This window comes from Ranitomeya imitator, chromosome 4 (genome assembly GCF_032444005.1).
Source record: "Ranitomeya imitator isolate aRanImi1 chromosome 4, aRanImi1.pri, whole genome shotgun sequence".
NCBI lineage: Eukaryota > Metazoa > Chordata > Amphibia > Anura > Dendrobatidae > Ranitomeya > Ranitomeya imitator.
Genome location: NC_091285.1, coordinates 29,516,397 through 29,532,175, shown reverse-complemented (window position 1 = coordinate 29,532,175; position 15,779 = coordinate 29,516,397).

Here is a 15,779-nt window from a genome sequence, read left to right as displayed (position 1 = left end):
CTGTAAAGCATGGTGGTGGAAACATCATGCTTTGGGGCTGTTTCTCTGCAAAGGGGCCAGGACGACTGATCCGGGTACATGAAAGAATGAATGGGGCCATGTATCGTGAGATTTTGAGTGCAAACCTCCTTCCATCAGCAAGGGCATTGAAGATGAAACGTGGCTGGGTCTTTCAACATGACAATGATCCAAAGCACACCGCTAGGGCAACGAAGGAGTGGCTTCGTAAGAAGCATTTCAAGGTCCTGGAGTGGCCTAGCCAGTCTCCAGATCTCAACCCTATAGAAAACCTTTGGAGGGAGTTGAAAGTCCGTGTTGCCAAGCGAAAAGCCAAAAACATCACTGCTCTAGAGGAGATCTGCATGGAGGAATGGGCCAACATACCAACAACAGTGTGTGGCAACCTTGTGAAGACTTACAGAAAACGTTTGACCTCTGTCATTGCCAACAAAGGATATATTACAAAGTATTGAGATGAAATTTTGTTTCTGACCAAATACTTATTTTCCACCATAATATGCAAATAAAATGTTAAAAAAACAGACAATGTGATTTTCTGGATTTTTTTTTCTCAGTTTGTCTCCCATAGTTGAGGTCTACCTATGATGTAAATTACAGACACCTCTCATCTTTTTAAGTGGTGGAGCTTGCACTATTGCTGACTGACTAAATATTTTTTTGCCACACTGTAGAAGGTAGGTGCAAAGTGAAGCAAAGAAACAGCAAAGTGAAAACACTTTGTTGGAAACTCGCAGACTTGCTCTAAACATCATTAGGCTGTCAGAACTTCTAAATTAATCTAACACCAGCTGGATACACCTGCTGGGGGAAAGAACATAAAGCTGCACCCAAAAGGTGATAGGTGGACAAATGAAACCACCTGTGTTAAGCTAGACTGCAGCCAGAATAGCCGAACCCAGACACCCAGAGAAAAGATGTGTATCCTGTGGCTTGGCAGAAAGAGCAGCTGAATCCAGGAGCATGACAGCCACACCCTGATCTTTGAGGAGATGGCAGGGCTCACAATCTAAGTTCTAGTTCATCCCAAAAGTGTTAGATGGGGTTGAGGTCTGGACTTTGTGCTGGTTATGTTCTGTCACCAAACCCCTCCAACCATGTCTGTAAGGACCTTGTGCACAAGGTACAGCGATGGGGGCACAAAATAGCCTTCCCCAAACTGTTCCCACAAAAATGGGAGCTACAATTGTCCAAAATGTTATGTGCTGAATTATTTAAATGTCCCTTCACTTCCCTTCAAGCCCATAGCATTATTCCTCCTCCATCAAACTGTACAGCAGCCATAATTCATTCAGGTGTGTAACATTCAACTGGCATTCACAAACGTCAGACTCCTCGATCAGATGCAGATAGAGAAGTGTGATCCATCACTGCAAAGGACACATTTCTTCCAGAGTCCAGTGGTGGCGGCTTTACACCACTCCATCTGACGCTCGGCATTGTGCTTGGAGATGTAAGGCTGCATGCAGCTGCATGGTCCTGAAGCTTCTGGTGGAGACGCACTGTTTGTGCTGATGTTAATGCGGCGCCCCAGGGTCCTGGTCGTCGCAGTGGTATTGCTTTCCTCTCTAGGAGAGTGATGTAACGTTTGGAGGCAATGAAGAAGAACTCTTTGTCAGGTAACACAATGTATGCAACATGTTCACAATCCAGACCAGAAGGGGGTGCCCTAAGCCACCTGTGGTATTCGGTCAGGGTGACCGACGCTGCTTTAAGGGGTCCTCTGGGGTGATGTTATGGCAGCTAGATGGTATACCTTCCCACAGGTGAAGTGTATCCCCAGGGCTTCCCAGTGTGTAGATGGTGATGGTGAAAGGCGCAGTGAAGAACGAGGACACAGGGTTGCAGTCTCTTTACATTTACTGAAGACTTCAGCATCCACAGTCCAGAGCACCAGATCACAGGGCAGGCAGAGTCCGGCCAGTTTGTAGGCAAGTCCAGAGTCCCCTTGTCCAGGTGGAAATCAGTAGCCTTCCCTTGCGCTGCAGTGTTGTAGTTCCTTACTGCCTAAGGCTTCACATAAGGTCCTCACAGATGTATGTCTTTCTCTCTGTCCCCCATATAGGATAGGACAAACCCGCATGACTGGTGGCTTGAGGCTGTTTATAGGGACTCCAGCATGCCCCGGCCTCCAAGGGTTGCCACCGTGCCTCCTGGGTGTAGGGCGGACAGGTAACTTGCAATTAGCCGTCCTGCCGGTCTCTGGAGCAAAGCATAAAGGTCTTTACTCCCTTGGTGTTCCGGCTACCGGGATTCTGCGTCTAAGAAGGAGGCAGCCTGTGTAGGGCTGGTCCCCTTCTGGTATCCTCTCCTTTGCTATGACTTCCTTCACGCTCTCTGCAATCTGTTTGGCTTTTTATCTGTCTGTTTCCTAGGAGCTGCAGCACTTTAGGTTACACGGCTCCTATGCTTCCTTTCCCTCTGTCTCCCTGACAGGAACTGAACCCTTTCCCTCCAGATCAGGATGTTCTTATAGGGCAGTTCACCTTAAACAGGCTTAGAACTCCCCCTTCTGGTCTGGAGTGTGAACATGTTGCATGCATTTTGTTACCTGACAAAGAGTTGTCCTTCATTGCCTCCAAACATTACATCACTCTCCTAGAGAGGAAAGCAATACCACTGCGACGACCAGGACCCTGGGGCGTCACACTAATACCAGAGAAATTCTGGACTCTGCAGTTATGGGGTCAGCAGAGCGGTGGTGACTTTTATGTCCTCTCCTCCTCAGCATTCGGTTATTGTTCGGTGTATTGTCTGTGCAGCCACCAGATTAATCTCCTTCTTTATCTACCATTGACATGAGTGATGTCCCTGGAACTTGAAACAACCCAAAACTGGAGTAAAGTCTCTCCATCTTTATCCCCATAATGATTTATCAGAGAAGTAATATATCATGGTAATCTTTTATGTTTGCTGTAAATAGTCTCCTTGGCTGAACACTTTATCAGGTCGGGTCGCTGTCACAGTGTTATTTCTTTTCAATAGCGACTCGTTCATTCTTCATTCTGTATTGACACAGTGTCTAATGTCCACACAACCCAGTGCTAAATGGAACGGCCTCCAGCCACAAGGCCACTTGTCACTGGTAGCTATGTCAGCCCCAGTGATGCCGATATATTCTGCCGAGCGAGCACACATCATGGAAACTATAGATTTATTAAGCCTGCGGGGCTAATGGTCACCATGCATGGCTTACACCGACAGAAGACAATGTCTGAAAATGTGATCAAAAATAAAATGTTACCTAAATAGCTGCGGATATCCCGGCCTCCGCAATCTGTCACCATCGACGGATGTTATCACTGCTTACCGTAAGCTAAGAGCTAATTATCGGTGATATCGACCGAATTAAGAGGACAATTGTGTCCTAATCATTGTACGACGTCTCATTATCTCTAGAACCTTCCACTATGTAGGGTCCGACCATGCATAATTTATATCTGGACAGTTACTAATATTTCAATCTTAAAAACAAAAATAAAAAAATCCCATCTTTCCATTCAATGATCTGTTCCTTCTTTCTTCTCTTATATGTTTTCCTTCCTTTCTTTCGTTACTTCATTCCATCTCTCCTTCCCTTTCTACATTCTTACTTTGTTTTTTATTTCTTTCTCTCACACTCTTTCTCTCTTTCTTATGTTTCTCTTCCTTATTTCTTTTTCTTTGTCTTTCTTTATCTCTTCATTCATTCTTTCTTTCCCTTCCTACTTTATTTTTTTTTTCAGTCTCTCTCTTTCTCATTTTCTCTCTCTCTTTTTATTTCTTTCTCTTTCTTTTTTTCTCTCTCTTTCTCACTTTCTTTGGTTCCTTCCTTTTGTCTTTCCTGCCCTTTCTTTCTTTTTCTTTCTTTCTTCCTTTCTCACTCCCTCTTTCTTTCTCATTCTTTCTCAAATGTTTCCCTTTCTTCCTTTTCTTTTTCTTTCCTTCACTCTTCTTTCTTTCTGACTTTTCTTTCTCTCTTTCTTTCTTTCTCTTTCTTTCTTTCTTTCTTTCTTTCTTTCTTTCTTTCTTTCTTTCTTTCTTTCTTTCTTTCTTTCTTTCTTTCTCTCTTTCTTGCTCTCTCTTCCTCACTTTCTTTTTCTTTCTTTCCCTCTACCTCTTTCTTTCTCAAAGGTTTCCCTTCCTTCTTTCTTTTTCTTTTGTTTCTTCTTTCTCTCAGTCTCTCTCTTTTTTCTCACTTTCTTTCCATTTCTTTCTTTCTTGCTCTCTCTTTCTCACTTTCTTTTTCTTTCTATCTTACATTTTCTTTCTTTCTTACTTTCTTTCCTTTTCTCTCTCTCTCTCTTTCTTTCTTTCTTTCTTTCCCTTCCTTCCTCCTTTCTTTCTTTCTTTTCTATGTGAGTAACAGTACAACAGTATCAGATTCTTTCTGGATGATGCTCCCGATTCCTTCAGTCCCACGTGGCTGTACTGCTGAGTAAGGCTACTTTCACCCATCAGGTTTTTTGCATCAGGCACAATCCGGCGAATGTTGGAATGTTGGAAAAACCGGATCTGGCGCAGATTGTGAAAAACTGATGCGACGGATCCGGTTTTTAGACTGATCTGGCTAGCATATCTAGATTGGTGGATACAAAAAAATTTGGAGCATGCTCAGTTTAAAAAAACAGAATCCGACGCTGGAATCCAGCATTTTCCGGATCCGGCACCTTCCGGCTCCAATAGGCTTCCATTCTAGCAAACAGCCGGAAGCGCCGGATTTGGTGCTTCCGGCTTTTTCGCTGGAGACAAAAAACGTTGCTATGGATGTTTTTTTCCAGAAACCGGAAACGGCAGATTTGCCGGATCCGGCAAAGACCCGGACAAAACACAATGTCATCCGGCACAATCCGGTACTAATACAACCAGCCTATGGGAAAAAAACGGATACATTCGCCGGATCAGGTTTTTTGAAATTTAGCCGGATTGAGCCTGACAGCGAAAACCTGATGTGTGAAAGTAGCCTAACACAGAACACAGCTCCACAAGTCCTCAGCTGACGGACTCATTCCCGACGTCTGTTCTTCACAAAGTGTACTACTCCTGATTTTTCATGGACGTTCGTGTAACCATTATATTTTTTTGTGTTAGGTCACACGTCTGTTTTTTTATGGACCAAGTCGAATGACAAGTCAGTTTATCATCTGAGCCACATATCAAACTTGCCAATTCAAATCAGCAAAAAGAACGGTCAGCACATGAATGCCATCCATGTGTCGTCCAACTGATGACCTCTTTTACTGTTAAATGGGTAGGAGAAGTTTGGAGTTTAATTTTTTCTTTTTTTGCATTTAAGAACAACACATGAAACATTGATGGTAAAAATAAATACAGGCAACATAATTGGATGAAAATCCAATATTGCATGCTGATGAAAATGGAGAAAAAAATGGATGTCTGAATGAGACTTAAAAATGTATAGACAGAACAGGGTAAAATCACTCCAAAAATATGACAGCCCACCTCTATATGTGCTGTTTTCCATAAAGCTATATATACCGTATATCTATCTATCTATCTATCTATCTATCTATCTATCTATCTATCTATCTATCTATCTATATACATACATGGGACTTCACTTATATTTGCATGTCAACTTTTTAAGTTTTACTTATTGCATTAGTCAATGGACATTTTTCTGGTCATTAACTCTAAGTTGCCAAAAATGTGCATGTCTTTTTATATTTAGGGCACAATCCCTTAAAAATTGTAATTCTTACTTGTCAAATCTCCCAGACAGTACACCCAGAAAGTTACAAGAAAATGAGCAAGACATCCCAGACTCTTGGAGGACTTTGCAAATCTCTTTAGTACCCCCAAGCAAATCACCAGAATCAAGTTTCTGGAAGGTTTGACGCCAGAAGACTGCATCTATGACCTTGGGTCCATGATCCGGGCACACTTCCTCATAATGCCTTGCAGTTATATTGCATAGTATAACACAGCCAATCCAGAAGGATGATCGTAGCCAGTATAAAAGCAGATGCAGAGAATGTAGCAGTCATATTTTGGTGAATTTGGATAGTGAAGAGACAACACAGCTTAGCCATAGAGAAAGAGAGAGAGAGAAAAATGAATAAACTGTACAGATAGTGTGTGACAGCAGAGCGGTGAAGAACATCTGTCATCTGTTTACCCATAACCATACTATATGTGTTGAGGTCTATTACGAATACTGCATTTTTGATCAAAAAAGTTGGATTTTGTCCTAGGAGACATCAGAAAATCATACATGTCTTTTCAGGGCAATTGGAGGCTTTGCAGTACTTTTCCCTCTAATCACATTTTTGGGAAAAATATAGTGACGCTGATATATTCCAACTTCAAAATATTCACTCATCTCTATTTAAAGGCTACCAGGCCTTCGTTTATCTGCCTCTCCTCTCTTCTCCAGAATAGACCTTTTTTTTTACTTAATTTTTTTTTTTTTTAATTTAGAAACTTTGTTTTCCCATCTTCGTTATTCAACCTTTGTGGAAGTGTATAGATTTCTAGTCATTTCTGTGTGTGTGTCTGGGGACATTAACCACAGCGCTGTGTCAAAACTAGGTCCTGCTCAAGGTACAACTGCAGGGATCTGGGATAAAACCTTTGGTGCAGTTGGGTGTGCAGTAATACATCAACGTCAAGTTTCGTTATGGAGAGACGGCTCACTCAGGTAAAATGCATTAATAGAGCCTGAAACAATATAAACCAGTATTATGGCTCTTGAGCGGAAGCTAAAGTTCAGGCAGAGCACCTTTCCATAGGGCAGAAGTTCATCATCCTTTTTTAGATTGCATTAATTGATTTCGGGAAGGGTGCAGATGTTGCTGGGCTTCATGAGATGTACATATCAGGTCACTACACATGTCCCTCACTTCCTTAACCTGCACCTCCTGCGGTTTTGATGTCTGTGGTTTCCATCCCTAACCTTCATCAAAGACTACTGCCCTCTTCCGATGGCATCCATGCACATTTTGTAGCTAGTAGTGCATCATGGCAGAATTTCTAGATGTATGTGTACAATCTGGGTGCACATTTATATACTGTTCTACGCAGAGCACTTACACCAAAGATTCCGATGGGAATATCTGAAAAAAACAGGATTCAGAATGAACCCTCGTCAGAGTCATTCAGTATATCGAGTCACCTCTGGCCATGTGACGGCCATCTTTTTTAGAACACATTATTGTGCCCTCCAAAACATATGAACACTGCCGAAAACATTCAATGCTCTTCAGTAATCCTTGGGTATCCACGACCCAATTGGTTGTCCTTCCTTGGACCACTTTTGGTAATTACTAACCACTGTGAAACAAAATGGAGAACAGAACGTAATCTGGAGTTTTGCATGTTTGCAAATAATGGGTCACTTCTATGGAATGTTCAAGTTGTTCGTTGGTGAAACTTAAGATGCCGTAAGATTTCAGATTTAGGAACTACGCAACTCAATGCCGGTGGTCCCCTTAGGAGATAAGGCACATGGAGTAATGTCTCAGAAATGAACATGGAAATGACTAGAGGATAATGGAACTTTATGGAGGTCAGTTAGGGGTTGTAGATTTAGAGGATGAAACCCCAAGTAATAAATCCAGACTCTTTATCATCAGTACAAGAAAGTCTTTTGAACAGTGTTGCACCTTCGAGGCTCTGTGTGTAGCTTTGTATTCTTTCTGCAGTGCCAGGATTCTTCTACTTGAATTGGTCTGGATTTAACCATATCCAAAGATGGTATAATTATTATGCAGATAATTATTATTGTGCTCCCTTCTGTGGAGTCATCACTAGGGTTGAGCGAAACGGATCGTTCATTTTCAAAAGTCGCCGACTTTTGGCAAAGTCGGGTTTCATGAAACCCGACCCGATCCCTGTGTGGGGTCGGCCATGCGGTACGCGACTTTCGCGCCAAAGTCGCGTTTCGTATGACGCCTATCGCCATGTTGTCGCTTGTGCGCTGTAGCGATTTGCACTGTGTAACACCAGCTTTTCAGTTCAGGGACGGACGGACGGAGGGAGAGAGAGAGAGAGAGAGAGAGAGAGAGAAGAAAAAAAATAAATAAATAATTGCCATTGGCTTTGCATTGGGTTTCGTGTTTCGGTCGATCCTCGACTTTTCGCCATAATCGGCCGATTTCACTCGACTCGACTTTTGAGATAGTCGGGTTTCGCGAAACCCGGCTCGACCCTAAAAAAGTCAAGGTCGCTCAACCCTAGTCATCACCTTTTATCCACGAAAAATCATCCTCACCGAGTTATCAAAAATGTCTCACATGTCTGTGGGAGCGCAGGTGATTGGCAGGCATTTTGTGAACTCGATGACAATATCAAAAGTGACAGCACCAGAATGGACATCTTCACATTTCCTTGGGGCCAACTTGAGGAGTAGGTAAACTTTTGCAGAGACCAAGGCGTAAGCTGGGGTCACACGGCGGTCAATTCTATCCTGCAAGGTAATCGGGACGATTGTGCAATTCACACTTCTCTCAAACTCTAGCATGAGAGAATCGCAGCACAGGTGCTGAGGAGATGGAGAAATAAATTTCTCCATCTTCTCCATTGCTGGTTCTGCAATAATTGGACTGCACTTGGATGACATCCGATGTTTTACATGCACCCATAGACTTGTATGGGTGTGTGCGATCTGATTCTCAGGTGGACTCACAGCATGCTGCAATTGTTCTCTCATGCCAAATCGGCATGAGAAAATAATCGCAGATCCACACTGCCCCCTGGTATAACATTGAACCAAGTAGTAGTCAATAAAATATGTGTCGTGTGAGAGAGCTCTTATAGTGATCTAGATAAACATGTTCTATGGCTGTCAATCTTAAGGTCCACTAGATGAAAGCCCACATAGACCTGGAACTGACTCCGGTTTGGGTTTAACGAACTCCAAATTATAGCAACCTTAACATTTAAACCACCTAATATTCTGTATTTACTTCTTTTTCCTCCAAAACTGATCCAACTTCTTGAGGCATAGACCTCTGAAGGCATTCTATGACATTTGGCACCATTACCATGGACCACTGAAGGTGTCCTGTGGTATTTGGCAGCATTAGCATGGGCCATGGACTTTTGTAGGTGTACTGTGTTATTTGGATTATTAGCAGAGACTATGGACCTCTGAAAGTGTCCTGAAGTATTTTGCAACATTAGCTTAGGCCATGAACCTCTAAAGGTATCTTGTGGTATTTGGCTTATTTCCAAAAAAACTATAAACCTCTGAAGGTATTCTAAGGTATTTGGTACCATTACTATAGACCATTGACCTCCGAAGATATCCCTGATGTATGAACCATGGACCATTAACATTATCATGCGGTATTTGGCACTACTTGCATGGATCATGGATATCTGAATGTGTCCTGATGTATCTGGCACCATCAGCATGAGCCATGGACCTCTGAATGTATCCTGTCATATTTGTCATATTTGACACCATTAGTATGGACCATTTACCTTTTTAGGTATACTGTGTTAATTGGACCTCTGAAGGTGTCAGGAGGTATTTGGCACCGTTAGCATGGACCGTGGATCTTTGAAGGTATCCTATGACATTTGGCTTATCAGCGTGGACTATGGAACTCTGAAGGTGTCAGGAGGTATTTGGCACCGTTAGCATGGACCATGGATCTTTGAAGGTATCCTATGATATTTGGCTTATTAGCATGGATTATGGACTTCTGAAGGTATCCTGTGGTATTTGGCATTATTAGGATGGACCATGAACTTCTTGATGGGTCATGTTGTATTTGTTGCACTTGACACCATTAATGTAGACCATGGCCCGCTGAAGGTGTCCTATAAAAATTTGCGCACCGTTAACAAGGACTATTGACCTCTTACTGTGTTCTGTGTTATTTGGCACCATTAGACTGGATGAATACCTGGTCTATTCAAGCTAATTCAAGCTCGGTACGTCCAGCTTTGATAAGGCAAGGGTCAGTTCTGCACAAGCGTGCATAAGGTCACAACGTCATGACATCACAAGGTGCACTGTGACCTTTTGCGAACATGTGTAAAAAGGTCAAGGGCTTCATCAGAACTGGAAGATCCAGAAGAGGTCCAAAGATTCAGCATGAGCGCTAATGGTAAGATGCAATGAGGACAGAATGGGTGGCCCCTATTTAACCTTCTGATGGCCTTTTACGGCTCAGCAAAATGGAGGCCACACCAATTTAGCTGAATCCACGTGGAGACGAATTACAAAAAAATCAGTATTTTGGCAAAGGCGGATTTTTGTGATATTCCAACAGAATTCAATTCCATTTGAATATATTCACTTATGTCCAACACCAGCCATGGTAAGGAGATAATCAATTGCATTTACTTTACTTGTCAGTGGTTTTTATGTTATGGCTGATGCGTTTATATCCTTGTTTTATTATTTAGGTGCCAAATCTTGTTTAAAAATAAATGTAAAACTCAATGTATGTATACATGTACTTAGAATGCACAACCCAACATAAGTACTGAATATATACCATGCGCTTATTTCATTAGCCTGCAGGAACCAGCGGTGTAAATTAATTATTTATCTGTATTGACATGAGAAATAAAGAATCAAGGAAAAAAAAGAACATGAACAAGCTAAATAATTAATACTAACAAAGTCAAATACATGACACATCACAATAGTCAATTAGTCCCACTATAGACATTCGTCATAGGATTCCAGCCAAATCACTGACATCTCTTGGGCACTGCAAATAGTCAAGCGAAGCCATTAACACAGAAACCTGCAGACATTTCCCTGACAAACATTGCAAAGCGAAGGCTTGTGCAAACGATGAAATGCATAGATTTTAGCATAGTCCCTGAAGAGTATTACTGCTTAGGTTTGCGATAAAGTTTGAGACTAGAAACAGTGCCACCCTTGTATATGGGCAGTGTCTGTTATTGCAGCCCAGCCTCATTCAAGGCATTAGCTACTAAACTAGAAATTGACAAAAAAAATTGCGAAATGGCAAGCCTGCAAATGAGGTCAGGTGCCTCACGCTATCCTGGCCAGCACCAGAAAATCCTGATAGCGTGCAGGTCATGTGACTTAAAATATGACTTAAAATATGAGATTTGCATACATGAATGAAACGTGCCAATCAGATATGCACTGTTCATCTCATCTAGCCGGAATGTGGCCAGAAGTATGCAAATCACATACTTGCGTTCGCATGACCGCCTGTAGACTTTCATCACAAACCTGGACAACCACTTTAATGCTACTAACATAAACACAAATATAGTAATCCTTAAATTGTCAGACTGCACAATATTTTATTACCATGGCTGTGTATCACATAATCTTCCAAGTTATGGATTGTTACTTGTGTACAGGATCAGAAGCAATAGCAGCAAAAGAATACATCACAAGAACCACCATCAGCACATGAATACATCGCCAGAACAACTATCAGTACTGCATTACATCACCAGAACCACCAGCAGTACAGTAACACATCACTAAAACCACCATCAGTACAGAAATATATACCCCGAACCACCATTAGTATAGGAATACATCACCAGAACCACCACCAGTATATAAATACATCACCAGAACCACCATCAGTACAGGAATATGTTACCAGAACCACCATCAGTAGAGGAATACATTACCAGAACCACCATTAGTACATGAATACAGCACCAGAACCATCGTTAGTATGTGAATATATCACAAATAATTATTTCTTTGAAGTAAAACATTGTTTATAAGCAGGCAGTGAATTGTTTAACTTCACAAAAACAATCAGTGGAGATCCCCTGCTGTAATGGCTGTATACTTTTTTTTGCTACACAGCAGGGGCACATTTATAAGATTATCTCAGCACAAGAACATTTTATTTAAACACAACCAATTGTGGAAGTTATTATTATTCCAAGATCTATTGGTTAAAATGAACTTTTGTTTGTGGGAAAACCGCTTTAAGCCTTATTCAGGTGTCTGTGTAACATGGACTGTTATGAACAGACTGGGCGCGGGTCTCTTGACCAAAAGTTGACAGTAATATAAGAATATATGATATGAGGCTGCCAAGTTCAGGTCAGGGGACCTGTGGCCAGTCCATGCATCATGGTTAATGCACAGATCATATTACTCTGATATTTGAATGGAAGGAAGGCTCAGCCATGATGGAAGGAGGGCTCAGCCATGATGGAAGGAGGCTTCAGCCATGATGGAAGGAGGGCTCAGCCATGATGGAGGGAGGGTTCAGCCATCATGTAAGGAGGGCTCAACCATGAAGGAAGGAGGGTTCAGCCATGATGGAATAAGGGTTGAGCCATGATGGAAGGAGGGTTCAGCCATGATGGAAAGAGGGTTCAGCCATAATGTAAGGAGGGCTCAGCCATGATGGAAGGAGGGCTCAGCCATGATGGAAGGAGGGCTCAGCCATGATGGAAGGAGGGCTCAGCCATGATGGAAGGAGGGCTCAGCCATGATGGAAGGAGGGCTCAGCCATGATGGAAGGAGGGCTCAGCCATGTTGGAAGGAGGGCTCAGCCATGTTGGAAGGAGGGCTCAGCCATGATGGAAGGAGGGCTCAGCCATGTTGGAAGGAGGGTTCAGCCATGATGGAAGGAAAGCTCAGCCATGATGGAAGGAGGGCTCACCCATGATGGAAGGAGGGCTCAGCCACGATGGAAGGAGGGTTAAGCCATGATGGAAGGAGGTATCAGCCATGATGGAAGGAGGGTTCAGCCTATTATGAAATGAGGGTTCAGCCATGATGTAAGGAGGGCTCAGCCATGATGGAAGGAGGGTTCAGCCATTATGAAATGAGGGTTCAGCCATGATGTAAGGAGTGCTCAGCCATGATGGAAGGAGGAAGTCACTATCTCTTCCTTCTAATATCTGTCGTTATTTTTCTTCATCAATTTCACTCTAAAGGCCCTAAACAGGAAGGAAGTAATGGACTGTGGTAATTCAAGTCGGCCCCCTACGGTTTCCCATAGCATAATGAATGGTGTGCACAGCGTGTAAGTGAATGAAGCTAATAATAATATATCACAGAGCATTCATATTTTATAATACATAGGAGTCGTGAATCTACAAAATAAAGTGCATTTCCTAAGAGATTCTTAAGTGGATCGTTGGAAGTACTGTAGGCTTTTAGATGACAAACACCAATAACTAATCGGTTCAGGCCACAGTAAGTATTTTTTTTAATCTTTTATTTAGAGGCTTACACATTATATTGAATATAATCTATATTAATATCAAGTTATCTGATAAACTATGTCCAGGGCCTAACAGGAAATGAAACCTAGACATGAGGCATGAGAGAGATCCATCATATTATATTTAATCATTTGGGATTAGGACAAGAGATTTATCTTTAATTTAACAACTCCATGCTGCAGCCATTTTTCATTTTTGCGCTCTCGCTTCTTCCTTCCTCATCATCCAAAAAAACAAACTTTTTTATGTTTCCATCAACACAGCCATGTAAGTACTTGCTTTTGCTCGATGAGTAGTTTTGATTGACGCCATTTTCTTTAAATTATAATGTACTGAAAAAGAGAAAAAAATCTTAGTTTGGCGAAATTGTGGAAAAAATACAAAATGTTGTTATTGTTTTTCGGGGTTTTACTTTTATGGCAATACCAAATTTGTATAGTTTTTTTCTTTTTTATTTAAATGATGAAATTTGAAAAAAAATGGCGTCTCTGTATTTTGAAACTCATAATCTTTTTTATTTATTGGCTTTTTTTTACATTGTGAGCTGACATTTTTATTTACGGTATGTCAAAATATATATACTGCTCAAAAAAACTAAGGGGCCACTTAAATTACACATCGAATTTTGGGATCTCGATGAACCGAATAGTCAAGTAGAAAATCTTTAGTGGTATATTGTATCAACAGTCAATGGAAATCATGGTGGCCCAATGATTGAGTCATGGGCGGACATACTGCCGGTTCAACTGGTGCGGCTGCACCGGGAAGCCCCTGCAGGCAGGGTTGGCGTTAGGGGCAGGCAGCTGCCTAGGGCCCCTGCTCCCCCAGGGGCCCTCTAGCTAGCGGCACATCAATCAGCCGCTATGGAATGCCTGTAAGGTATGGGGGCCTGCCTGCCGCCAGCGCCGACTCCCCCGCCGCCGCATTGAACTATACCGATATCTGCCGGTACAGTTGAAAGCATCATTCCCCACTCTGCCTCTGACACTGCGGGTGCCAGGCAGTGCAGCCGCTGAGACATTAGCAGGGGGCAGCGCGGGCACGAGGAGAGGTGAGGAGTGTGTTGTTTTTTTTTTACTATAACAGTGAGTACTGGACTGTGGGGCCATTCTGGGGGGGGGGAGAGAGATGCGGACTGTGCTATATACTATGCGGGCTATGCTATATATATGCGGGCTGTGCTATATACTATGCAGGCTGTGTTATATACTATGCGGACTGTGCTATATAATATGCAGGCTGTGTTACATACTATGCGGGCTGTGTTATACACTATACGGGTGTTAGGGCTAGCGGAATGCACCGAGTAAATGTAACAATAGTAAAGGTGCGTTCGCAGCCCGGGGTCCACCGTGCAGGAGTGGAACCTGCTGCTAGATAATGGCGGCACTATATGGCGGTACTACGCCAGAATAGGCATGGTTCCGTCACCCGGTCTGTACAGGAGTGAACTCTGTTGCTTCACAGAGTCTCAGGGAATCAAGGAAACGCTGTGCCCTGTTAGCAGTCACAGGGTGCAGCAAATGAATACTAGTAGGATCCCTGCAATTAATCCCCACTATGCTGGTGATTGATCCCACTCTGACCCTCGGTGGCTTTTGAGTCAGATACAGAGATCAAGCGGGAGTTCCCACCCTACACTGACCGATTGTCAGGAGTAATTGAAGATAGCCGCACAGAGTGTGAACAGCGCCGCACTGACGGTCACTGCTGGTTAGATGCAGTACAGATCGTGCTCTTGGGTATAGATGGCCCTGTCAGGCGCTAGTTAACTTCAACATTCGCGAGCATTCAACATCACTAGGAATGGGAATGATTAAGGAGCAATCACCAGAACAGGCATACAACCACACACACACGATAACAAGTTTATACTAGCGCATGGCCATGCGAACCTTTTAAAGCTGTAGCTCTCCAGGACCTTCCTAGTGGACTCATAGGAGCTGCTACAGGACCTGAGCGTGTGACCCCCGACCTCCAATGAGAGGTCTTCCCATGGGCATGCTCAGAAGAAGAAAAGCAGGACTTAGTCCCAGGAGCGCCTGCGCGCCACTGAACAGTACTGGTTATAATAGATTAACCTGGAAGGGCAGCAGTAACCAAACGCGCAGTATCTGTCCGAGCCAGGCACTGGGACCGACATCTCTGCTGAGCAGGCTCTACTGCGGCCGGAGGAGAATGAGAGACCGCAGCGGAGGTGGTTCGCGATTCCCCCCGTGCAGCGGCAGGAACTCGACACCTAACAGCGGGCTGTGTTATATACTAGGTTGGTTGTGCTATATACTATGCGGGCTGTGTTATATACTATACGGGCTGTGCTATATACTATGCGGGCATGCTATATACTATGTGGGCTGTGCTGTATACTTCGAGGCTGTGCTGTATACTACGTGGGCTGTGCTGTATACTATTTGGGCTGTGTTATATACTATGCGAGCTGTGCTATATACTATGCGGGCTGTGCTACATACTATGTGGGCTGTGTTATATACTATGCGGGTTGTGCTATATACTATGAGGCTGTGCTATATGTTGTGAATTCTGTGGCTGAATTCACTCCTGTGGTCACAAGTGGTACTGCAGCTTCTGAGCTTCCTCCCTCAGGTGTTCTGGTG